The sequence below is a fragment of the Crinia signifera genome, chromosome 6 (genome assembly GCF_055691185.1).
Source record: "Crinia signifera chromosome 6, ASM5569118v1, whole genome shotgun sequence".
Taxonomy (NCBI): domain Eukaryota; kingdom Metazoa; phylum Chordata; class Amphibia; order Anura; family Myobatrachidae; genus Crinia; species Crinia signifera.
In genome coordinates, this window is record NC_139222.1 from 223,372,934 (window position 1) to 223,399,368 (window position 26,435).

Consider the following 26,435-nt stretch of genomic DNA (forward strand, 5'->3'; position numbering starts at 1 on the left):
GAGCCCAAAGATAATTCCATTTTGTGCTGCCTTTCTTTTCTGCCACTGCAATGTGGCAATGTTTCATAGATGTGCTATAAACTACTATGTGTTTGAGTCGTTGCTCATCTCTAAGTTTAATGCACTTACATTTATTATAATGTATAGTATGTCTTGAAAGCAGTGTGTCAAACTCTTAAAACCCAAGAATTACGTACTATTAAGTAAGTGTTACACAATGCAAGGGAGCAACCCTGACATCCTTATAAGGTTAGGTGTCAACTCAAGTCACCCAGAACACTAAAAGTTCATTGTATGTACATTCCACTCTTGTAAAAACTAAATTAGCTTTTGCACAACAAAGCATTAGGGTGTGCACAGCACCTTCCATATATGGATAGCAGTAAACTTAGGTAACCTTAACATGGAATATTAAGTGCAGTTGCCTTTGCCTTCAGTAACAAACATGTAATCAATTACTGGTGCCTAACCATGGGCCTTATTTTGGTTCACTCTTTCTGACAAAATCCTTCTTAGATGGACAAAACCATGTGCACTGCAGGGGAGCATATGCAAAATGTGCAGAGAGAGTTAGATTTGGGTGGGGTTTTATTTCAAAGTGAGATCTATATTGAAGTGTAAAAATAAAGCAGCCAGTATTTTCCCTGCACAGAAACAAAATTACTCACCCAAATCTAATTCTCTCTGCACATGTTACATCTGCCCCCCTGCAGTGCACATGGTTTTGTCCATCTAAGAAGTATTTTGTCAGAAAGAGTGAACCAAAATAAGGCCCCATGTTATTAGGGCTTGTCTTCTAGACAATGCTGAGTGTCATAATAGGCAGATACTGTAGACAGGGTTTCTTAACAAAATGTCTTGTGAAACTGAAAATCTGATGTAAGACTGCAATAAAACTGTAAAAATTGTGTTATAAGGGAAATGGTTGTGATACATTAGCAGCCGAACAGATGTTTACGGTCTAAACGTAGAAATTTAGTGAGTCTGTTCGGTTGTTATGCTAAACGCCTCCTTGTTTCCTCTGCAGCGGTTTTTATAACATGCAACCCAATGTATTTATGAAAATGAAGGATCTGATGCAGAGATGAACACAAGTGAGTTTTGTGTACGGATTCTGCCAGTTTTTGTGTGTACATTACCTGGGGGGCATGTAATACGGAGTGGTACACAGCACAGTCACATTTACACTTAAACCTGTTGGGGTATGATGGGGGACAGAACAGGGCATTTACCCGTAGGCAAAGTGTAGTGTTGGAAATGGCGAGCTAAGCAAAGTTACGAATCAGTATTTTTTTGGGAGGGGTTCAGAAAATAAATGTAGGAGCATGCTTGCCTACTTTCTCGACTTTCTATTTGGGAAATCCCAGAGGAGGGTTATTGCCAGTTATTTATATAGCGCACACATATTCCGCAGCGCTATACAGAGAATAGTTGGACAGTCACATAAGTTCTTGCCCCAGTGGAGCTTACAATCTATATTCCCTAACTGTTATGCGGCCATGTGGCCGCCGCCATCCTCCCCTCTCCTTCCCAAAGCTCCGGAGATACTCACTGTGCCAGAGGCTGGGGGTTGGAGGTCGGTGGTGGCCATCTTCTTCTGGCCCGGCTTCCTGATAAGAAGCGTTGGGACGTTGCTAGGCAATGCTCCGAGCCTCCATCCAGGACTGTAGAGTCACTACAGTCGGGTAAACACACTCAGTCCTTCCTTACACTAACACATATACACCCATACACAGTCATTCTAGGGTTAACTTTGTTGGGAGCCAGTTAACCTACTAGTATATTTTTGGATTGTGGGAGGAAACCAGAGTACCCGGAAGAAACCCACGCAAGCATTGGGAGAATATACAAACTCTGCACAGTTAGGCCCATGGTGGGAATCGTACCCATGACCTCAGTGCTGTGAGGCAGTAATGCTAACCATTACACTGTAATATGCATCAACACAGCCTTGTCCCCTACTGCTAGATGACATGACTTGTGTCCTTAATCTGACAAAAACTGTACCATCAATGCTCCTCCCATTTCACAACAATTGGAATAAGGTTCTGGGGGGATGGTTAAATATCCTATTTGACCTATTCCAGGAGGACTTGCATTATTTGATGTTCTGCAAGACAAGTATGTGCAGGGGTGATTCTACAGTGATCGGACGCGGCCAAATTTGGCCCCGTTTTGATGGTAGGGGGTCTGCACATGCACGTATTTGTGCATGTGCAGACCCTCTGTGTGAATGTGTTCAGTGAGTATCACACTCGCCGTTTGCATGGGGAGGAGAGGGAGAGGGCAGGTGGGCGGGGCAGACACCAGCCCAGAGCAGGGGACTAAGCACCATTTTATGTGCGTCCCCATGAAAATGCTGGGGTTCCCCTTGCAACGCAGGCGGGCCGATGCCTGCCTGGGGGCGGATGGCTGATGTCACACGATGTCAGCGCCTGCTCCATCTTCGGCGATGGCGGGAAAGGGACTTGGAGGGGGGGGTTTCAGCGGTGCTATGTTAAGGTGCTCGCTAAGCAGCGAACAACTGCTACATAGCAAGACAACCTGAATTAAGCCCTAAGTTTGTTATTCACTGCTCTTTTTATTAAGTTATTATCAAAGCATTAACAATAGTCACCTTTTCAGGCAGGTATAATATAAAAGTTGGGATTAGATAATTATTTATTTATAACACAACTAATTAAGAAGATGTCATGTGTGGCCCTTGGATAGGATTGGTGCCATGTGTGAGTCACCCAACATCTAACAGGTTACCCATCACTAGCTTAGGTAATCAGTTCTAGGGTTAGCCATCAACCATTGATGATTCATTATCATCAATGGTTGATGGCCAATATGGAATGTGAGTTTTTTTGGTTTTCCTCCATCGATGGCGCAGCAAAACCAAATGCTTTTTTTTCCCTCTACAACATGAAGGGACACAGAGCATTTCTCCCTAGACACCTGCAAAGCTCTGCCCCACAGGCCAGTCAGTCTAACAACAGGGAAGACCTTCAGTAGGTGAAACCACCGAACAAAGCAACCAATTGTCATCCATTACATACTTGGTAACAATCGAAGGCCACTTGCCATATAACTATCAATGGTATCTACACTGATCAGTTCAGCAGAATATTTACTTTTACTTTTGGCAAAGGCGCTGAAATGCAAGAATGTTAACAGACTGGTATTTCCACATACTGTACGTTATGCGTTACATACAGTAGTAAGCATTCTGAAAGTAAACTCGAATGGCCGCTGTCTGTAAATCATACTTGCCCACTTTATGTTTTTCTTCTTCGGGAGATGCCCATAGAGGTGACCATGCCCATCACATAGAAATCACCATGATCTATCTATCTTTATATCTATCCTCCATGCAATAGCACATGACCATAGGTCTCTGCCACCTTAAAAATTACTTGTGTTCTGTTCCCTGATGCAACTGTCTTTATTTGCTATGTACTTGTTGTAAATTGCCTTGTGGAGTTGTCGTTTTGTTTATTGCTCATTTATGTATTGTAAGGCTCCGCAGAACCCTTATGGCGCCATATAAAGAAATGATAGTAATAATATATACTTCTTTATTCTGCACAATTTACTAAGAAGGGGGCAGAATGTGGGAGGGGTGCCTACTCTTCAGGGGCTGAGTGAGACTACCCCGAAAACTGTGTCTCCCATAGATCCCAGAGGGTAGGCAAGTGTACTGTAAATATTGCCAGCATGTTAGTTTGTTTACCATGTGCTTTGTACTACTTTATATACAAAACAAGAGAGAACCTTTTGTTATCAGCAGTGCTACTAATAATATTAATATAAATTCCTAGTATACGCAAGTATACCTGGCCAATAAAGCTGATTCTGAGTCTGATATACAGTACTAGAAATCCGTATATCTAGCAAATAAAAGCATTGGGGATTTTGAGCAAAACATTTAAGCTTGCAGCCCTTCGTCAAGGGACCCCAATCTCCTTCACTAGCCTCTATGCCTAGCATGCCATTACATTGCATGGAACAAGAAAGGCTGAGTGATTTAAGAATATTGAGACTGATATTTGCACGTTCGTTACATACAGCATTATGAAAGTAAACTTGAATGACCGCTGTCTGTAAGTATGTCAGGATGTTGGTTTGTTTTAGGTTGTCCTTTGTACTACATTTATACAGCCTTTAATAAACATATAAAAAAGTATGTGACTAAAACTATTTGCTCATTGTAGAAAAACACATCTGGTCACTTCTAACCTTTATATAAGTGTGTAATTCAAAGCAAGGACTATTTTTTAAACTGTATTTCTGAGACTTAAGGCCCCCATACACTAGTCCGACTTGTCCTGAGCTCCCCCGGCAGGGGGCTCAATTACGATTTGGCCACTTTTATATGCGATAAATTGCATGCGATTTATCGAATGTAAAACTCCTGAGGAGCTGCAGTAGCGGTGGGGTGCAGGAGAGCCAGGCAGCGGTAAGATGCGGATGCGGGGTTGATATCAGTGGGTGCCGGGCAGCTGGCAGTGGCAGGTGTACCGGGTGGCAGGGCAGGAAGTGGCAGCAGAATTAAAAAAAATAAAACTTTTAAAAGACAGGCTGGCTGCTGATTGGCTGAGATAATCCTCTCAGCCAATCAGTGGCCACCCAGATGGGAGGCCACTGATTGGCTGAGAGATTTGTCACAGCCAATCAGCGGGCAGCCAGTCTTTTGTAAGTATTTTTTTCAATTCTGCTGTCACTTCCCATCCCACTGCCTGGCACCTGCTGCTCACCACTGCCCAGCACCCGCAGCTGCACGCCCCACTGCCCACCGCTGCCCAGAACCCATCACTGCCCACCCCGATGCTTACCGCTGCCCGACATTAGCCGCTGACCGCTGCCGGCCCTGTGAATATTTTTTTTTACATTCGAATATACTGTCCAATGGATAAAAAGAACCCCTGATGAAGTTTTCTTTAAAAGCACAAATGTGTTCGGCATATAATTTAGAATCCACTTCAAGAATACATCTGAATAATCACCTGTGTCAAATCAAGATTATCCCTGAAGGGGGGAAAAAATATATATTCCGGTGTGGAGCTCTGTACATTTTATCTTCAATGAAAATTTATGTTATGTAATGACATTGTTTTATTAAATTATGTATTGATTTATTTTAAAACTGTTGCTTTAAAGGTATATCTCAAAAACATTACATTAGAGCCAGTGGTCAAAGAAGGGTTTATAACAATAATACATAAGTACTTAGTGTATATATAATTTTTTTTAGCACCGCCTCAATACCTAACTTTGAACCGTGAATATATAACTGGTGTGGGCAATATGTATAGGCAGCGCTACTGCTGCCGGCAAATGGTGAGGACATTATGTATAGGCAGTGATACTGCTGTCAGCAACTGGTGTGGGCATATGTATAGGCAGTGCTACTGCTGTAGGCAACTGGTGTGGGCATATTTATAGGCAGACATTACTATTTGGGTGGGCTTGAGCGCTGCCTGTGTACGTAGTAAGTGCTTGATTTTGGTGTGGAAATTGATGGAAATGAGAAAAGAGGGTTTATATATATGATTGCTTTTTATTTTTACAATATGATGTGCTGAATTTACTACACAAAGTCAGACCTCTCCTGCACCAACAGGAAGAAGGTCCACAATGCATACAGCCGGACACAGAGCTCCCCGGCAAAGCTCCGAGTACCAGGTGATGTCATCAGCAGGCGCAGAAGCTCCGGCGGCAGGGACACTGCAGCTTCCCTAGAAACGAGCACTGGCACAACACAGAGAAACGGCCCAGCTAAATGTGTCACGCGCCGCCGCGGCGGTACACGGCGGGTCCTGTACTCACCCGTCCGTGTCCGCAGTCGGCTGGCGTGTGTCGGCCTCCATGTCAGGTGAGGCGGCAGGCAAAGGTCCGGCAGTGTTGGAGGGCAGCATGGAAGTCTGCAGCGTGGTCTCACTCTAGGCTATGGGTGCCGTGAGACCAGCGCCGCCATCTTGCTTAAGGGCAAACAGGGGATTGGGCCAGGTCAGAGCTGCACACCTGTTCCACTGTGATAGCCAATGGCAGCCGCCTTCTATGCATATAGAGGATCTGCCCAGGTAACTCAGTGTCAGTGCAAAGAGTCTTCTGTGCCGTGCACTTCCTGGAAGGCTCCTGACTCATTGTGTCCTTGCTATCCCAGCTGTGTCCGTCAGCTCGCTTTGGCTTCAGATCCAGTGCTCCTTTCCAGTCACGCTGGTCGCCAGCTTCTCTCTGGTACCCTTGGGTGCTTCCTCCTGGATTTCCCAAAGACCTCCTCTTCAGCTACCTCCAGCCGCAGTCACCTCCCATCTTCTTCCAGTTCCGGATCCTCTATTTGCCACCATCTTTTCATCTCTTCATCAGGATTTTCTTCTTCATTGTCTTCTGGACATTCATCCTCATTGTCTTCTGGACATTCATCCTCATTGTCTTCTGGACATTTATCGTTTGCCATTTACTTTGATTCCTATTACAGTTGTTCTCAAAGAAGTATTTGAGTCCTGTATGACAGCCTTTATTAAACCTGCTCGTTTTAACCCTACTACTGCCTCCTCCTCAGTCCCTGAGCACCACACGACCTCATCAGAATCTTCGGCCGTGACAGTTTGCACTGACCCGATGGAGTCGGGTGAAAATCAGGGATCTCTGGCAAACGTATTGCAAGGCATTATGGGCCGCCTGGAAAAAGTGGAGTCTTCACAGCGGCAAGTGGCGCAATTTTTACAATCACTGACTTCCTCACAAACCACCCCTCCAGCGGCTACAGCAACATCTTCAGTATCCTCGGGAGGAGTTTCCGCCACGCCACCAGTCGGGTCCATTATTCCCCCTCGGTTACATTTGCCAACCCCCAGCAAGTATGATGGGTCTCCTAAAGGATGTCGCGGGTTTTTGAATCAGTGCGATGTGCACTTCACTCTCCAAGCCTCCAACTTTCCAACTGACAAGGCGCGTGTAGCCTACATTGTCTCCCTCCTCTCGGGATCTGCCCTAGAGTGGGTTTCGCCTCTGTGGGAGAGAGCAGATCCTCTACTAAACAACTACGATGATTTCATTGCCTCCTTCCGACGAATCTTTGACGAACCAGGTCGAGTGTCATCAGCCGCTGCAGAGATTCTGAGAATTCGACAAGGTAGCAGATCGGTGGGCCAATATGTGGTGCAGTTCCAGACACTAGCATCGGAGTTGGAGTGGAATGAAGAGGCTCTCGTCGCCGCGTTCTGGAATGGTCTTTCCAGCCGTCTCAAGGACGAACTAGCTACCCGTGACACCCCTTCCACTCTGACAGCGCTAATCTCCTTGTGCAATAAAGTTGATCTGCGGCTTCACGAGCGACAACTGGAAAGGACTCGTTCTGAACGTTTTCGACCTCGTTCTTCTTCTGTGGTTACTTCTCCTGTAAAGATTGGATCATCTACTCCTTCTGCCACAGAAGAACCAATGCAAATAAATCGGTCCCGTCTCTCTCTCGAAGAAAAGAACCGACGTCGCAGAGATAATCTCTGTATGTACTGCGCTTCATCTTCTCATCTTCTGATCTCTTGTCCTCTTCGCCCGGGAAACGACCGCTCCTAATCTCCACGAGGGAGGCTAGATTAGGAGTGTTATCGCCTGCTCCCTCCACCATAGACTCTACCATCTCAGTCACCCTGAGTACTCCTCAGGGACAAACGTCCATGCAAGCTCTACTGGACTCAGGTGCGGCTGGGAACTTCATCTCGGCCGACATGGCTGCACAACTCTCCATACCTCTCCAACCACTGGAACAACCTCTGGTCCTGACAGCCGTCGATGGCAGCCACATCTCCAGTGGCCATGTCACCTCACAGACGGTACCGATCCATCTTCAAGTTGGAGCCCTGCACCAAGAGAAGTTAGAGTTTTTGGTTCTCCCTCAGTCCTCTCACCCTGTAGTCCTAGGGATGCCGTGGCTTACCAAGCATAACCCCCATGTCGACTGGCTAACTATGGAGATTAAGGCCTGGAGTAAGGACTGCTTTTCTTCTTGCTTATCTCCTGTTATTCCTATTCTTCTGAGCAAACCTCAAGCATTTTCTCCCCAGCCTCCTGCCTCCACCATACCCGCACCATACTCGTCTTTTTCAGATGTCTTTAGTAAAGGAGGTGCCGATACATTGCCGCCCCACCGGCCATGGGATTGTCCCATTGATCTCATTCCAGGCAAGACACCACCACGGGGAAGAACGTACCCTTTATCGTTGCCTGAGACCGAGGCCATGTCGGCATACATCCAGGAGAATCTGGAGAAGGGATTTATCCGGCCATCCACCTCTCCGGCAGGAGCAGGCTTCTTCTTCGTCAAGAAGAAAGATGGCAGCCTGAGACCGTGTATCGATTATCGGGGGTTGAATGACATCACCGTTAAAAATCGCTATCCGCTGCCCCTCATCACTGAATTGTTCGACCGAGTTAAGGGGGCCACGGTCTTCACCAAACTAGACTTGAGGGGAGCATATAACCTGATCCGTATCCGCCAGGGGGACGAATGGAAAACGGCCTTCAATACCCGAGATGGACATTATGAATACCTCGTTATGCCGTTTGGTCTGTGTAATGCTCCAGCCGTTTTCCAGCAATTCGTGAATGACATCTTTCGGGACTTGTTATATATTTCCATTGTTGTCTATTTAGATGACATCCTCATCTTCTCGTCCAATCTCAGCACTCACCGGCACACCGTTCGGGAGGTGTTAAGCCGTCTTCGCCAGAACCAGCTTTTCTGTAAGCTCGAAAAGTGTGCCTTCGAAGTCTCGTCAATTCCCTTCCTGGGTCATATTCTTTCAAGTACTGGGCTGGAGATGGATCCTGAAAAAGTCCGCGCTATTCAAGATTGGACACCCCCAACCACTCTCAAAGGTTTGCAAAGATTCCTCGGCTTTTCCAACTACTACCGCCGCTTCATCCGCAATTTCTCCTCCATAGCAGCACCTCTGACGGCTCTTACCCAAAAAGGGGCCAATCCTGCCCAATGGCCGTCCGCAGCTACCAAGGCTTTCCAACTACTGAAACAGGCGTTTATCACCGCTCCAATTCTTCTTCAACCTGATGTGAACCGACCCTTCATCCTGGAGGTTGACGCCTCTTCTGACGGAGTAGGAGCAGTTCTTTCGCAAAAAGGAGAGGATGCAGAGCTTCACCCTTGCGCATACTTTTCCAAGAAATTTCTCCCGGCAGAAAAGAACTACCCTATTGGAGAACAGGAGCTGCTCGCTGTTAAGTTAGCCTTCGAGGAGTGGCGGTATCTGTTAGAGGGGGCTCGTCACCAGATCACAGTTTTTTCCGACCACAAAAATCTTTCTTTCTTAAGACAAGCACAATGTCTCACTTCACGCCAGGCTCGTTGGGCTATGTTCTTCGAACGCTTCAATTTCCAAATCAAGTATCGTCCAGGTGTTTTAAACAATAAAGCTGATGCCTTGTCTCGGTCCTTCAATCCCAGCTCAGATTCTGAACCACTTAAACAGTCCATCCTGAACCCTGTCGTTTTTGCTCATGTCTCTCCTCACCCTACACCACCTGCAGGCAAGTCCTTTGTGCCGCCCAATTTACGCAAGAAGCTGTTGACGTGGGGCCACGCCTCCCGCTTTGCTGGACATTCCGGGGTACAAAAAACTTTACAATTTCTCCTACGATCATATTGGTGGCCAACCATTCGACAGGATGTAAAACACTTTGTATCTTCATGTGTCAAGTGCGCCCAACACAAGACGTCTCGGACTCCCCCAGCTGGGGCTTTGCTACCACTGTCCATCCCAACGGAACCATGGACTCATCTGTCGATGGACTTCATTTCTGAATTACCCTCCTCTAGCGGTTACACTGTTATCTGGGTGATAGTCGACCGATTTTCCAAAATGGCCCACTTCGTGCCCCTAAAATCATTACCTTCGGCTCCAGTACTAGCCCAACTCTTCATATCCACCATCTTCAGGCTTCATGGGTTGCCCAAAGAGATCATATCCGATAGGGGTGTGCAGTTTGTCGCCAAGTTCTGGAGAGCTCTGTGTACTGCCGTTCAGGTGAAATTAAAATTCTCCACCGCCTTCCATCCTCAGACTAACGGGCAAACCGAACGTGTCAACCAAGACCTAGAGACATTTATTCGACTTTTTGTGTCCTCCTCTCAAGATGAATGGAAGGATCTATTACCCTGGGCGGAGTATGCACACAACAACTCTTATCACTCCTCTTCAGGTACTACACCCTTCTTCACAGTCTACGGCAAACATCCACGGTCCCCTGATTTCTCAAGTTTGCCGTCTCCGGAGGTTCCGGCAGCTTCCATGTCTCTTCATCGTTTCAAAAAGATATGGGCTGAAGTTCACAAAGCTCTTCTTCAAGCTTCTGCCAGATATAAGAAAGCAGCTGATAAGCGAAGAAAGGCAGTTCCACCATTTAAAGTAGGGGATCGAGTGTGGCTGTCTACCCGCAATCTTCGACTTCGCGTACCCTCGATGAAACTTGCCCCTCGTTTTATTGGTCCATTCCCCATCACCCAAGTCATCAACCCGGTGTCCTACAGATTGCAGCTTCCATCTTCTATGAAGGTATCTAATTCGTTTCATATATCTCTTCTCAAACCATTGAAATTAAGCATCTTCCAAAAGAAAGTACCCCGACCCTCAAAGGTCAATACCGAGAAGGATGCTGAGTTTGAGGTCAGACGAATCATAGACTCTCGTTATCGCAACTCTCGACATCAATTTCTGGTGGAGTGGGCTGGTTTCGGACCGGAGGAGAACTCCTGGGTGGATCAAGCTGATTTACATGCCCCAAGTCTCGTTAAGCGCTTTTTTCAGAAGAATCCTCACAAGAAGCGCAAATGTCCTGAGGTTACCCGAAAAGGGGGGGGTACTGTCACGCGCCGCCGCGGCGGTACACGGCGGGTCCTGTACTCACCCGTCCGTGTCCGCAGTCGGCTGGCGTGTGTCGGCCTCCATGTCAGGTGAGGCGGCAGGCAAAGGTCCGGCAGTGTTGGAGGGCAGCATGGAAGTCTGCAGCGTGGTCTCACTCTAGGCTATGGGTGCCGTGAGACCAGCGCCGCCATCTTGCTTAAGGGCAAACAGGGGATTGGGCCAGGTCAGAGCTGCACACCTGTTCCACTGTGATAGCCAATGGCAGCCGCCTTCTATGCATATAGAGGATCTGCCCAGGTAACTCAGTGTCAGTGCAAAGAGTCTTCTGTGCCGTGCACTTCCTGGAAGGCTCCTGACTCATTGTGTCCTTGCTATCCCAGCTGTGTCCGTCAGCTCGCTTTGGCTTCAGATCCAGTGCTCCTTTCCAGTCACGCTGGTCGCCAGCTTCTCTCTGGTACCCTTGGGTGCTTCCTCCTGGATTTCCCAAAGACCTCCTCTTCAGCTACCTCCAGCCGCAGTCACCTCCCATCTTCTTCCAGTTCCGGATCCTCTATTTGCCACCATCTTTTCATCTCTTCATCAGGATTTTCTTCTTCATTGTCTTCTGGACATTCATCCTCATTGTCTTCTGGACATTCATCCTCATTGTCTTCTGGACATTTATCGTTTGCCATTTACTTTGATTCCTATTACAGTTGTTCTCAAAGAAGTATTTGAGTCCTGTATGACAGCCTTTATTAAACCTGCTCGTTTTAACCCTACTACTGCCTCCTCCTCAGTCCCTGAGCACCACACGACCTCATCAGAATCTTCGGCCGTGACATAAATGTGAGTGTGTCCCCAAAACTGAAACTGCATTTACGACCCTGGCTGAGACGCATACATTACTGGGACACAAACTGAGGAGGAGAGCACATAGGTATACACCTATGAGATTGTAAAGGGGTCTACCAGATCGCCTGAAGCTTACATAGGCTCTCTCCATAGTATTTACCCAAACCACAACCCAGTGGAGACAGTACTTATACAACAAGCCTACGCACACGGAGGAGAGAATGGACATAGGCTATAGCCTATGAGATTGTAAAGGAGTTTTTTGAACTGCCTTAAGCCCACACAGGCTCCGTTCTGAACCACAAACCAGACAACATTTTTCTATGCACATCACCCGGAGAGACCGTAGCCAAATAAGGGACCTACGGAGGTTAAAGGAACCCCTAAGGGTGAAACGGATCTGAAAAAATTCCCGCAACAGGGGACCCCTTTAGGTGTACAGCACAAACACCAAGTAAATGAAACCCCCAACTATTTTATTATTACCCCACATCATATTGTAAAAATAAAAAGCAATAATTTATATAAACCCTCTTTTCTGATTTCTCATTTCCATCAATTTCCACACCAAAATCAAGCACTTACTATGTACACAAGCAGTGCTCAAGCCCACCCAAATAGTAATGTCTAAAGTAACAAAAAGGGATTGGGAAACCCTTATTGGCCAGAGCAGCGCCTCTTAGACATACGAACACCAGAGTGAGCACAGTAGATCACCCTCCTTTTTCTAAAAACATATTTATAGGCAGAACTACTGCTGTCGCCAACTGGTGTGGGCATATGTATAGGCAGCACTACTACTGTCGGCAATTGGTGTGGGCATATGTATAGGTAGCTCTACTGCTGTTGGCAATTGGTGTGGGCATTTGTATAGGCAGCGCTACTACTGTTGGCAACTGGTGTGGGCATATATATATATATAGGTAGCGCTACTTCTGTCGGCATATGCATAGGTAGCACTACTACTTTCGGCAACTGGTGTGGGCGTTACGAACAGGCAGCGCTTCTACTGTCAGCAACTGGTGTGAGTGTTATGTATAGGCAGTGCTATTAATGTCGGCAATTGGTGTGAGGGCGTTACGTATAGGCAGCGCTACTACTGTCAGCAACTGGTGTGGGCATATGTACAGGCAGCGCTACTACTGTTCGGCAACTGGTGTGGGCATAGGTATAGGTAGCTCTACTACTGTTGGCAACTGGTGTGGGCATAGATATAGGTAGCTCTACTACTGTCGGCAACTGGTGCGGGCATTACGAACAAGCAGCGCTACTACTGTCAGCAACTGGTGTGAGTGTTATGTATAGGCAGCACTACTACTGGCAGCAACTGGTGGGAGCGTTATGTATAGGCAGCACTACTAGTGTCAGCAACTGGTGTGAGTGTTATGTATAGGCAGTGCTATTACTGTCGGCAAATGGTGTGGGGGCGTTATGTATAGGCAGCACTATTACTGTCGGTGACTGATGTGGGCCTATGTATAGGCAGCACTACTACTGTTGGCAACTGGTATGGGAGTTACGTATCAGCAGTGCTACTACTGTCGGCAACTGGTGTGGGCGTTACGTATAAGCAGCGCTACTACTGTCAGCAACTTGTGGGTGTTATCTATAGGCATATGTATAGGCAGCTCGACAATTGTCTGCAACTGGTGTGGGCATATGTATAGGCAGCGCTACTGCTGTCAGCATATGTATAGGTAGCGCTAGTACTGTCGGCAACTGGTGTGGGAGTGTTAGTATAGGCAGCGCTATTACTGTCAGAAACAGGTGTGAGTGTTAGTATAGGCCAGGGCTGGGCAACACCGGCCCTCCAGATGTTGATGAACTACACATCCCAGCATGCCTTGCATCTGTTTCAGCATGGCCACATAGCAAAACTAATGCAAATCATCCAAAGCTTTTACTGTCGCAACTGGTAATGGCATTACGAATAGACAACGATTCGACTGTTGGCAACTGGTGTGCGCATTACGTATAAGCAGCTCTACTACTGTCAGCAACTGGTGTGGGCATTATGTACAGTATAAGTCATGGGTCCTCAAACTGCAGCCCTCCAGATGTTGTGAAACTACAATTCCCAGCATGCCTTGCCACAGTTTTAACACTCCCTTATAGGAAAACTGCGGCAAGGCATGCTGGGATTTTTAGTTTCACCACATCTGGAGGGCCGCAGTTTGAGGACCCATGGTATAAGTTGTGCTACTACTGTCAACATTATGTACAGTATAAGTTGCACTACTACATTCATTAACTGTATCAATGTCATATGGGCATTATGGTGTGTGCCATATTGTGTAAGGGGCATTACGGTGTGTGACACAATGTGTAAGGGGCATCATGATGTGTGGCATAATGTATAAAGGGCATTACTGTGTGTAAGGGGCATCATGATGTGTGGCATAATGTATAAAGGGCATTACTGTGTATGGTATAATGTGTTATGGGCATTACAGTGTTATTGGTACTTTTATATGGCCACTCCCCTTCCCCATGAAGCCACGCTCCTACATTTTTTTTGCGCTCCTTCGATATGCACTCTCACAATTTTGCCAGTGGTGATGTGGTAGTCACCAATTCCCTTTCTGGCACAGGGCACCAAAATGGCTAGTTACGGGACTGGTGCTGTGTAAGGTGAATAAGATTGTGCTACTGTGTTATGTAATTTTGAAAGGGAGTACTATTGTGTGGCCATGCCCCTTCCTTGTGAGACCACATGTCATTTTTTCGGTGTGCACTGTCTTTGTAAAGTTTGGGAGTGCGCAAATGTATAGTTTGCAGGAGGGCGCCGAACACCCTAACACCGGCCCTGCCAATGGTTCAGAAATTAATATAAGGCTTGGCAGATTGCAGAAAGCAGGACCAAGCCTCATCCCAAATGACAAGTTGCTCTAATATCAATCATATTGAAATGCTCATACAGTACTTCCAAACAATGCCCTGTATAGCATTCATGCCCAGGGCTTGTGTGTTTGTAGCCCTACCGCCATGAAAGTTTAATAACATTTTTTTAACAAACAGGTTATATGGGTTATTTCTATGTTTAGACATTTCAGAAATTTTAAACAGATAACTAGTAGATTTTATGACGAAAAACACGTGAGATTCTTGAACGCACGAACATGTGAAATGGCTTCTAAACAGACTGAACCTGACTTTAGTGTTTTTTTCTATCTGCGAAGACTTGTATAGGGATTGTTTTTTTTTACAACTGAAATACATTGTTTGCCATGCCCCCTATGTCTTGTCAGCAGTAGAAGGATTGGGATCCATAAGCTGTAAGCACTCATTGGCTTCTCGCGCTGCACTATCCTTTCCCCCGGAGCTCATCGAGTTATATTAAATGGCTGTGATCCCTTATGTTTGCCTTCCTAATGCATAATGTCAGTGAGTGCTATTTTTTTGTGTCTCAGTAATGGGCTAGTGCATCAAAGGTTAAAAAGAAGGAGCAGACTAGATGGTCCAAGTGGTTCTTATTTGTTGTCAAATTCTATGGGCGGTATTCAATGCCACCGGTGAGGGTTTCTACAGTGAGGGTGGCTTGTTTTCGGCGAGGATTGCCGAAAACAAGTCATCCTTGCCATATACCCCCTCATCTAACCCCCTCATAGAATAGGCTGCTCACCCTATTCTATGTTCCGGGGGGAATCCTAGCTGTCAGAGGACGGCAAGGATTCGCCTGAATGGCGAGGATCGCTGCCCGCTGCAATTTTGATGTCCGCACTCGCCATTTCCACCTCGCTGGAAAAACCCAGCGAGGTGGAAATGGTGAGTGCAGGGGGGTCAGTTGAATACTGACCTACGAGCTGTGCGGTGAGCGATCAGCACTGCTCGCCATCACAGCTTGCCAAAGGGCATTGAATATATCCCTATGTCTCTATGTCAAATTCTATGTTTATATGTTATAGAGTGAAAAGAGTGGAGACATGGACCAGTGGATAATTCACCTTTAGCAACCAATCAGCTTCCACCTGCCATTTTATAGAATGAACTTTATAAATGCCACCTCAAAGCTGATTGGTTGCTATGGACAACTTTTCCACTAGTCAGCATCTCCACTCTTTTCACTGCCTAAATACATCAACCACTAAGTGACATATGTTATTTGCAGCTGTAATTTGCTGCTGCTGAGTCGGTGGGGGCTATCCTAGCTCTGATTCCAGTGTTCTGATCCACCGGCACTTATCGGGGATTATGCTTAGGAATTTTTCAGCCAAAAGTAAAATGGCTTTAATAGCATCGGCCCGATAATCAACGCCGGGCTAAAATAGCTATATTTGGATGTTTTTTAGGCTGAAAAGTAACTGTGGTAAACGGATACCTGCCCAAGTTGTATTACCATCTCACTGTTTTTTTTTTCTGTTTGAATAACTAGATTATATTGGGTTTGATTCTGCAAATCTTGATGACAGCTAAATGCTTTTTATCTGCATCTTTCATGCCTAAGCAGCTTACTGTAATCATTAGCATTCAGGGGCACCAAGAGGGGGAGAGGGGTACTTGGTAGTTAACTTGGCTCAGGGTGGGACCAAGTGGGGGCCCTGGATCTCCCCCATTACCTCGAAGGAGGAACTGCACCAGCTCTTCTCCTCAACCCAGCAGTCTGTGCAGTATGGCCAGGGATGAGCTTAAAGTACAATTTTTTTCTAAATTTTATTTTAAGGGTACCTGGCCAAGCCCCCAGAGAAATACCTGGGCCTCACGAGGAGGAGGCTCCCTATTGCCTTGTTAGCACTGGCACTTACCCTTCCCATGTGTTTTGTGCAAGTGACCTGTCTAGCACAGGTATCCCTTCATCATATTTATGCAGGAGAACAGCATGGAACTCTGGCGAAACACCCAATAGTCCCAGAAAATGCTTCTATTGGGTGCATCTGCAAAGTATCTGCCTATGTAACAACCAGAAGTACCCATCACATGGTCTTAGCAATACGACCAAGATCTGACTCAAAATTAATTTGTTACCATCCAAGTGCGGATTGCAAACATTACAGAGCGGCATTTGACTCAGAATTAGGTGCATTGTATTAACACTGGGGAACAATAATTTTTTTTAAGCTCGTTGTCAAATTAATGAAAAATTATCAAATTAAATTATTTTCTCCCTTTGAAGTACCTATTCTAGACTACTGTACTTAACATAAATATGTTTTTGCTTTTTTAATAACTACCTACTTTTAACAATAACAAGAATTTGTTTTAATTGTGATAATTGAGACACATAACACATTAATGTCTCCTCACTAACACTGAGAGGAGGCATGGCAGTGCACTGCTGAGCCTGCTGGGACATCCTTAGACCATGGATAAGCCTCCTCCCAGCATACAGAGAGGGGCAATGGAGAGGACAGAGTGATACAGTTCTTTTGTTTAGCCCTCTCCCTGTCCTACCACAACCAATTTCCTGCAGGTGGGCTTGTTTTGTTCAGTACGTCCTCTGCTTTTTGTTTGGCGTTTGCACTGAAATTGTGTAACACAACATTTTTCACTGTAAAAATAAGTTCTTGTTGGAGAGGGTGTGATAACAACCCTAGTGTTTTTTGTTATATATATGTGACAAATATAGTGTTGCAAAAGAAAGAAATATAACTGTATTCTTAAAACAAAAAAAACACATAAGCCAGCAAAACAAGAACTGGGTACCTCACAAAGTTTGTAAAAGCTGCATGGAATTAGGCATGAGCTCGTTCGGATCCTAGAGATCAGACGCACCTGAACTTACTTGATCCAATTGCTTCTGTCCCGCCATTTTTCCGCGCAGAAAACAAGGCAGAATGTCATCTTCCCACTGTCGTATTCTTGCGAGACCCGGAATCTATAAAAGTACAGGAGATTAGTGCCATCTTCAGTCCGCATGTGAAATTCAGACAGCATAGTTGCATCTGTGCTGTCTGCGGAGCTGCCTTACTTAATGGGGGTTGCTTAAGGGGGACAACTACAGATCGGGAATCTAAAGGGTAAAACTACTAATGGAGGAACTAATGGTGCAGGAATTTGTACATCTACTAAGGGGGAAATACTGTGGGCGAAACTACTAAGTGGAAAACTACTGAGGGTACAACTACTAAGGCTACTATTATGGTGACACTATTAACCGGGGATGTTATATTTGACTGATGTGGGGGAACAACTAAGGGGCTCTCTGAATTTTTTTTTTTAATACAGGGCTTCCCTGTATCAGTCCAGCTGTGCTGCCCAATGTCCTGTATCAGTCCAGCTGTTTTAGCCCCCTTTTTTTTAAAATTTAAATGCAAAAGGTTTTATTTTTTAACTGCGAGAGCTGTTAAGTGTGCAATATCATACCAGGGGTGCTGTATCAGTCTAGGTTTGAGTCAAGTGTGCCGTATAATTTATGGGTTGCTGCTAAGTCTGCTGTATCAGTCCTGGGGTGCTACCCTTTTCTTTTTAAATAAAAGAAAAAAAGTTTTTTTTACTACACTGTTAAGTATGCCATATCAGTCCAGCGGTGCTTCCCAATGTCCCGAATCTATGCAGCTGTGCTGCCCAGTTACAGTCCAGGGGAGCTGCCCCCCTTTTATCAAGATAAAAGTAAAAAAATATATTTTTTTTTCCTGCAAGGACTGTATATATATATATATATTGGAATTGGAGCCAGCAATCAGCAGTTAGTGAAAGAAAAATAGTGTTTTAATGCAAAGACATACTGTAGTTGCAATGGTGACAACTGTTATCCTGAAAGCTGTTTCAACTGCTGTTTTCATCAGAGGTGCCAAGGAGCAGTTGAAACAGCTGTCAGGATAACAGCTGTCACCATTGCAACTATATATATATATATATATATATATATATATATCAGGGGTGCTGTATCAGTCCAGGGGTGAGCCTAGTGTGCGGTATAAGTCTTGGGGACAGCCAAGTGTGTCATATAATTTCTGGGGTAAGCCAAATGTATCATATAATTCCTGGGGGGGAGTCAAGTGTGTCATAATTTCTGGGGTGAGCCAAGTGTGTCATATAATTTCTCAAGTGCTGCTGAATCAGCCATATTCTGCGGAGCTGCCCTTTTTAGTAAAAGAATAAAATTTTTTTTTTTTTTTTACTGCAGGATTGCTGTCATGTGTGCCATATAATTCCATGTGTGCCACCATGTGTGTTGTATCAGTCCAGGGGTGCCACTGTCTGTGCCATATAATTCCATGTGGGCCGCCATGTGTGCTGTATCAGGTCAGGGGTGCTGCCATCTGTGACAAATAATTCCTGGGGTGAGCCAAGTCTGCTGTATAATTCATGGGATGCTGCCAAGTGTGCCATATCAGTTCAGAGGTGATGCTAACTGTACCGTATCATCCCAGGGGTGATGCTAAATGTGCCATAACAGTCCAGACAATAGCCCTTAAAATGGCTAAGGATAATACAAGGCACAGTTGCTAATATTTCAATATGCATTACATAATGTGACACACACGGAGCACCAAACTTCTATAAAGCCGGGTATGCGACTAGTCAGTTTGCGGTAGTCACCCTGCCAAACTGCTATAAAGCCGGGTATGCGACTAGTCAGTTTGCGGTAGTCACCCTGCCAAACTGCTATAAAGCCGGGTATGCGAGTATAGTCAGTTTGCGGTAGTCACCCTGTAGTCGCATACCCGGCTTTATAGCAGTTTGGCAGGGTGACTACCGCATATATATCAGAATCAGCTTTATTGGCCAGGTACAGGTATACAGTACTTGCGTATACTAGGAATTTGATTTTCATTGATGTGCAACAGCCAGATTAGGTACAGTTCAACAGTGACGGTACATATATACATAACACATATAGGCTAGATGAGCCTTGGGGGATAAAAGACACAGGGGACATATATTCACTGAGCAGCACAGCGCCTAGGCAGCCATCAGGAGCACCACTGGTCACCGCAACAGCCAGGCAGGCAACAATACCAGCAGAGACAGTACCGTTATCACCAGTGGCGGGCTGGGCAGGGTGCCATCTGCCCCCCCGGGGCCAGTACCATGCGGCTGTTGGGGGCCGTAGGCATGCTGCACTTGCTCATAGATTGCAGCCGGGAGACACACATAGCGCTCTTCCAGCAGCTCTGAACCTCTGCCTAGCATATCCACAGATGCAGAGGTTCAGGGCTGGAGCAATCAGGTCAGAGTCACACACACACACTCACTCACAGTTCCTGATCTACTCAGTCAGCTGCTGTCCGACATGATTACTGGAGCCAGCCAGTCCCCTGGGACCAGCTGCCAATCCGCTAAGCTCATCTACATGCTGGCCCCTCCTCTCCTGTCTCCCAGCCTTCTCTCTTATACAGCACTCGTCTCCTCCTGGCCAGCAACCACCCAGCCTCCTGCCAGCTCCACCCTTTTAGAAGTGCCATTCATAGGGGGGAATAATTATATGTTCAGTGTGGCTATGGCACTAATTTGAGTGTTATTTATTTGTGTGGTGTGTACAGTATGTGGGGGCTGTTTTTTATCAATTATATTTGTGTTTATGGACTGTGTTTATATGTGAGTGTATGGAAAATATGTGTATGGGGGTTGGGGGGCTAAGTATGTGAATAGAATGCACCTTTTTTTAATGGAGAGCCCATAGATTTGTTGTATATAGTTCCAAAAGAACCAGCATATCTAAAGTATTCATGCAAAAAAAGACTTTAGCAAAAACATATACAAAGTTTAGCAGCAAAACCTAAAGTGCATGTACTGCATAACCCATCATCTACAGATGTAGCCACGCGACACGGGCACACGTGGTAATACACAGCTGTGTCTAGCCTTAGCCAAATGTAGTATGGAGTTTTGTGTATATTAGCCACTACTAGGGCGCTCAGTGGCAAAGCGTAGTGTCGCTGCATCTGTACATAGACCCGAGGTATCAATGGGAAATAATTAGCATATACATCAGTGTGGTCAGTGCAAAAAGCTCATCATCGTGAAAAAAAAAAAGTTGACAGTTGTTTCAGTGCTGTTAGCGAACATTCATCATGGGCCTCTGCCTCAATGAAATGAGGCACCATTATCTGAATGATGTTGTTTCTGTCTTCGGACCTCTGGGTCCATACTGGAACACATCTGCAGTGTGGTTGGTGAGATACAGGTGAGTTTAATTTCTGCATTCATATATGTATAAATGGTGCCACATATAATTGAGTCAGTGGTCCATGACGAAGGTGCTGCACTGAAACAGCTGTCAACCAGACACTATTTGTCTGCAGGATGATGATCTTTTTGATTTGATCATACTGACATATATGCACAAGGAATTCTGCTTTGATAGTTTATCGGTGTGTGCCATTACTCCTTGAGATATATATATATAATAAAAAATATCTATCTATCTATTTGCCCGTCACTTAGCACGAAGGCTGGGTCACCCCATGTGCATCTAGTTAGGCACAGATCGCTCAGCACACAGCGATGCAGCCGCAATGTGTGCTGAGCGATCGGTCACTGCCAGTGTTCTCTGGTAAGAGAACACTGGTGATGACTAGATTTATACTGCATGCAGTATAAATCTAGTCAGGTGATGGTGACGCACGGGACCACACATCGCTGTCATTGGGGTTATCACGTGGGCATTCCCCTATGCAATAAGTGAAGGTATCTGACCTGTATCCTCCCTCTTCGCTTAGTCCTGCTTTGCCCCCCCCCTCACCCACCCTGTTGCTCCTTACCAACATTAAGCAAACCATGCCTCCAGAATTGTGATGCCCATATTCCCAATACATGTTCTAGCAGAAGAAGAGGGGCCACTTGCTCGTGTGTGCCCCCAAGGCTGAAAGTTGCCAGCCAGCCCCTGGTTATCACACAGGGAACATATATCCGCTGAGCTGCACAGCACTTAGGCAGCCAAATGCGACGCCACTGGTCGCCGCAACAGCCAGGCAGGCAACAATATAAGCAGAGACAGTACAGTTATCACACAGGGAACACATATCCGCTGAGCTGCACAGCGCTTAGGCAGCCATCAGTGGCGCCACTGGTCGCCGCAACAGCCAGGCAGGTAACAATACAAGCAGAGACAGTATAGTTATCACACAAAGGGGAGACATATTTGGCTGAGCTGCACAGCTCCTAGGCAGTCTTCAGTGGAGCCACCTTGGTTAAAGTTACTTCCAGTTCAGCAGCAGGGCCTGAACAGGCAATTTTCTTGTTTCATGGTGTTTTTATGGCTGAGTTCTAATCACTTGGAAGCTGGGGGCCTTGGTTGGGGGCCGCGGCTGAGCAATAGGCCAGTGTATGTGTGTGTGTGTGGTGGGTGGGGGTGTGGGAGGGGGTGAGGCAAGGGGGCCAAGGCCGGGCCTGCAGGGAAGGTAGCTACTGCTGGTGTCTCCTGGGGGCAGAATCCTCCTCTCCTACCGTCTTGCTCATGGGGATGAGCTTGCGAGGGGGTGAGCCAGCGAGTCAGGGGCCATGACTTGTCCAGCGCTGGGTAGGTTGACTGCTGTTGGTGCCTTCAGACACATCCTCCTCACATATACTGTATAGGGCAGTGATTTTCAGATTGCAGCACAGCAAACAACACAGCAAACAACACACACACATCATACTTGCCTACCTGACCCTCTCTATGAGAGGGGGGGGGGGGGGGGGCAGATGTAACATATGCAGAGAGTTACATTTGGGTGAGTTTGTTTGTTTCTGTTAAGGGAAAATACTGACTGCTTTATTTTTACACTGCAATATCATACTTGCCTACTTTCGAAAACTAGTTCCAGGGAGATTATAGTTGGTAGAATTTTGCACAGTGCCCCATTGAGGGGGTGTGTCATGCTCCTCCCAAAGGGCGTGTCTAGTTTCATATATAGAGAGATTGTGAACGTGGCACCTAGAAGCGTGGGTGTGTACTGCTACATCTCAGAGGAATCTATTAAAATTACTTATATCCAAATATAGATGGCCCCTAAAGCAGTTAGTAAGAGATACAATACTGTACTTGGTAAAGTGCTGGGAAATGGTGCTGACGATTCAATATAAATGTATTTATCTTTTATTCCTTTTTTCCCCAATAATGTAACAGTGTAATATGGGCTAGGTGAAATGAGGGAGATTGCTAGACTAATGAGGGAGAGAGGGAGATTGCTGCTATTTCAGGGAGTCTCCTGCAGAATGCAGGAGGGTAGGCAGCTATGTGCAATATAGATCTCACTGAAGCAAAACCCCACCCTAATCTAATTCTCTCTGCACAAATTACATTTGCCCCACCTGCAGTGCACATGGGCCCTTATTCTGGTTGGTGCGATAATATCCGCGTGCGTTCGTGCCGCCGATGTTTTGTGTCTACGCATGTGCAGAGGTGTCTCTGCGCATGTGCGAGCGGGACGCACGGCCACATTCCGCATGAAATGTGTACACTACGAACAGGGGGTGGAGAGGGGTGTGAAGGGCTGTTTGGGCTCATTACCATATGTTTACACCCCGCGTTTCATGGGCGTTCCCATGCAAACGCTGGGCGTACGTATGGTAATGCGGCCGTGACGCACGTGTAGGGGGCGGACATATGACATTGCACGGATGTCAGCTGCCCGCCCAGATCCCTGCTTTTGCATGGAGAAGTGCCCGTGTGGTCTGAGGTTGCGGGAGCTGCCTGGCCACTCGGTCCTGCATTCGATGGTCTGCGACCATCGAATGATGGGGGAGGTTCCCTGAGATGGAGGAGGTGTATTCATGAGAAATACACGTGCGGTCCGTTCGGACAGCTTCTTACCGCGTTCGGACAGAGTTGGCGATCCGTATGGAAGGCGGGGTTTAGGACGCACGGTGCTGGCCACATATTCGGATCCAGCTGCACTAATCAGAATAAGGGCCATGGTTTTGTCCATTTGAGAAGGAATTTGCCTTTGCAAGTGAACCAGCATAAGGGCCACACCCACTGTGGTCCCCACAGTAATTAAACAAACACACAATAATGCAGACAAATTGGCCCACAGTTATACAAACCCATACCTCCCAACTTCTGTGATGATGAAATAGGGACACTCGCGAAAAGGGGGTGGGGCATATGCAAATGAGGGTGCGGCTTATGCTAATTAGCCACAACCTTATTTTCATACGAGAATAGACGCTGTGCGCGTGTGCACAGCGTCTATTCTATTAAATTGGGGGGTCTCCCAACTGCCACCCCCCGCAGCGGGACAATGCCTGCCACGGGTAGGACAGCGGGACAGGACCTGAAAATCGGGACTGTCCCGCTGTAATCGTGACAGTTGGGAGGTATGCAAACCAATACTGTACATGTAATTAAACATATACACTGTCATCCACAGTAGTACAAACACCCTGGCCCCACAGCAATAAAACATATCGGCCCCCATTAATACAACATCAACCTAATGACTACATCCCCAATAGTACTGTCACACATATTTGTTTTCTTATACTGATAAGTGTGCTGCAAAAAACTTGGCATACAGGTGGATATCCACAAGTGTGCGCATTGCTCAAAAAACAAAATGTTTATTTTTATGTAATTTACATTGCTCTATTTTGTTTGATGTTATGTAATATAATGCATTATCTTATTTAGCCATGAATGCTATAAGTGAACAATTGACCAGTATGAAAAATTCTGAAATGAAAGAAAACCCATAGATACATCGCAGACACCACTGTCTTCTACTTCAGTTTACTTTTCAAGTTCCCCAGACCAGAAACTCCATATTTCTTTACATAATTTAACAAGTACCCTTGAGCTCCTGAAAAGGGAGAATTTGAAAAGACAGATCCAAACAAAACAGCTTAGAATTGGGATAAAAGCTGTGTATGACTGCAGCTGCAGGAGGCGGAGATGTGTGAGAGGTGCATGGATTACACGTGCAAAGAGTTGAATGATAAAGAAAATAGCGGAATCAGTGCTGATAATAAACGGAAAGAGCTAAATCAGCAATGATGGGAATATGGTGAATTGTAGTAACAAACCAGGTGGAATGCAGACAGTGAATACATTTATTGGAGACTGCGTGGAATGGGTGTTGAACGTTAGAAGAATAAAATAGATATATGATTTCTGTGCACAATCTGTTATTTTTCTATAAATCTATAGTATCACAGTAAAATAATCTTATTTTTTAGGGCCCCGCGCCCTTGTCCCGTAGTAGTGTTAGGGACTTGTCTGATAGAGGTGACCTAGACGTGGTGGACAAGTCCATAATAATGGGCATCATTATGCTAAGAATCTCTGAAATGCAATATAGCAATGTTATTAATAGGTTTAGCATTTATATTTAGTGTGCAACTGCAATCTCCTCCTACTTGCTGCACCACAAGTCTCAGCAGGTAGCACCTCACATATCCAGGGTGTGCAGTCTAGGGCCCCTCCCCCTATGTAACCCTATAGAAGCCTATGGGCTTCCCTTCGCATCCCCCACCGCTCAGCGCGACCCCCGCTGCCCGGGCCAGTGACCTCCTCCTCCCAGCACCTCTTCCAGGTGCAGGGAGAGGAGGAGGCGGAGCCTGGCAGCCCCTGCAGCCATCTGAGCAGGGAGCTGCAGGGCAGGAGAAGGGGGGAGAGCCGCCGGGGAATGCTCAAACGTCGCCGGGCACATCGCAAAAGGCAGCTCTTAATGCAAGAGCTGTCCTTTGTAATAATTCTGGCATATGTTAGTGCATACGCGATAATTATCTTTGCAGTAACCGGCGATGTGTGGTGGAATGGGGCCGCGGATGTTATTGCATCCCGCCCAGTATGAGTCATAAATGCCGTAATACAACATAAATAATGGCACTGTATGCTCTATGTAGGGCAAAAATGAATAGGGCCTACACACATGCCAATATTAAGGCATTTTCTAAGTGACTTTGGTTAGTTTGGTAATGCCCCTACATAGGTGTGCATGCCCGCGCATCGCTGTCCCTGCGTGACGCTGTCCCTGCGTGATGCTGTCACTGGCCGAGATTGATGGTCCGTGACCATCGATCTTGCTGATCACCAGTGTTTTACACCGGAGAACACTGGCGCTGTCAGCTTGCTCAGCACACAGCGCTTATAGCTGGAGCTGAGTGTGGGCTGTCAGTGATGTGTGCTGAGTGACAGTGTTGCAGTATTGCCCGTCCTTGCATAGCTAGGTCACCCTACACACATCGCTATGTCTGGAAGGCCCATTACTGTGCAGACCCTGGCTAGCATGCAGTGATACTGCTAGTCTCATTTAGCAGTACTGTGGTGTTATGTCTTGTAGAAAGCAGAAAGGCACGTGCCCACTTTCCAGAAACAGAAGTAAGGTCTCTTTCACCTTTTATACTGAATAATAACAACACTGGGGCACCTCTCATCTGGGATAGAAAGAAAAAGAGTGTGATTTATTTTAGTACCTCTCTTCCACCATTGAATACTGCTTATTCCATCTTTAACACTAGGCTTAGAGGACTGAGCTGCTGGTTGATATGGTACCAGAAAGGAATAAGCCTATAATGGTAATATATAATCATTCCAAGAGCAAGCCCTCGCATGAGTCATTGATCTGGATTCCCGTCACCATGGGAGTTTTTTAAGAAGCATGTGGTGCTGATACATGTGTTCATTTCCTAACTGAGGACCTGATTCAGTGGTGGATTATAATTATCTCGGTGCTGCAATTTTGTATGCAGTAGACCTGTTTGGTTGCTCAGAATGTCCATTGCAACTGAAGCACTGGGGCCAGAGGCAGGTGCTGAAGGAAAAGTCAGTGGCAGCGAAATGCCTGCATTTTAGATGCCACTCTCCACGACCTCCCATTAGCAGTCATGGACTGTCAATCAAACTGCGACAAAAGGGAACTGCAACCA

General features: G+C 46.2%; 1 long non-coding RNA gene across 1 annotated transcript in view; it reads left to right on the top strand.

The window, feature by feature from the left end:
* Positions 1–26,435, top strand: part of LOC146009021 (uncharacterized) — a 148,675-nt gene that overhangs the window by 64,738 nt on the left and 57,502 nt on the right. Inside the window, exon 3 of the long non-coding RNA XR_014444603.1 lies at positions 1,028–1,094. This is a non-coding gene — a long non-coding RNA (uncharacterized LOC146009021). The remainder of the gene's footprint in view (positions 1–1,027; positions 1,095–26,435) is intronic.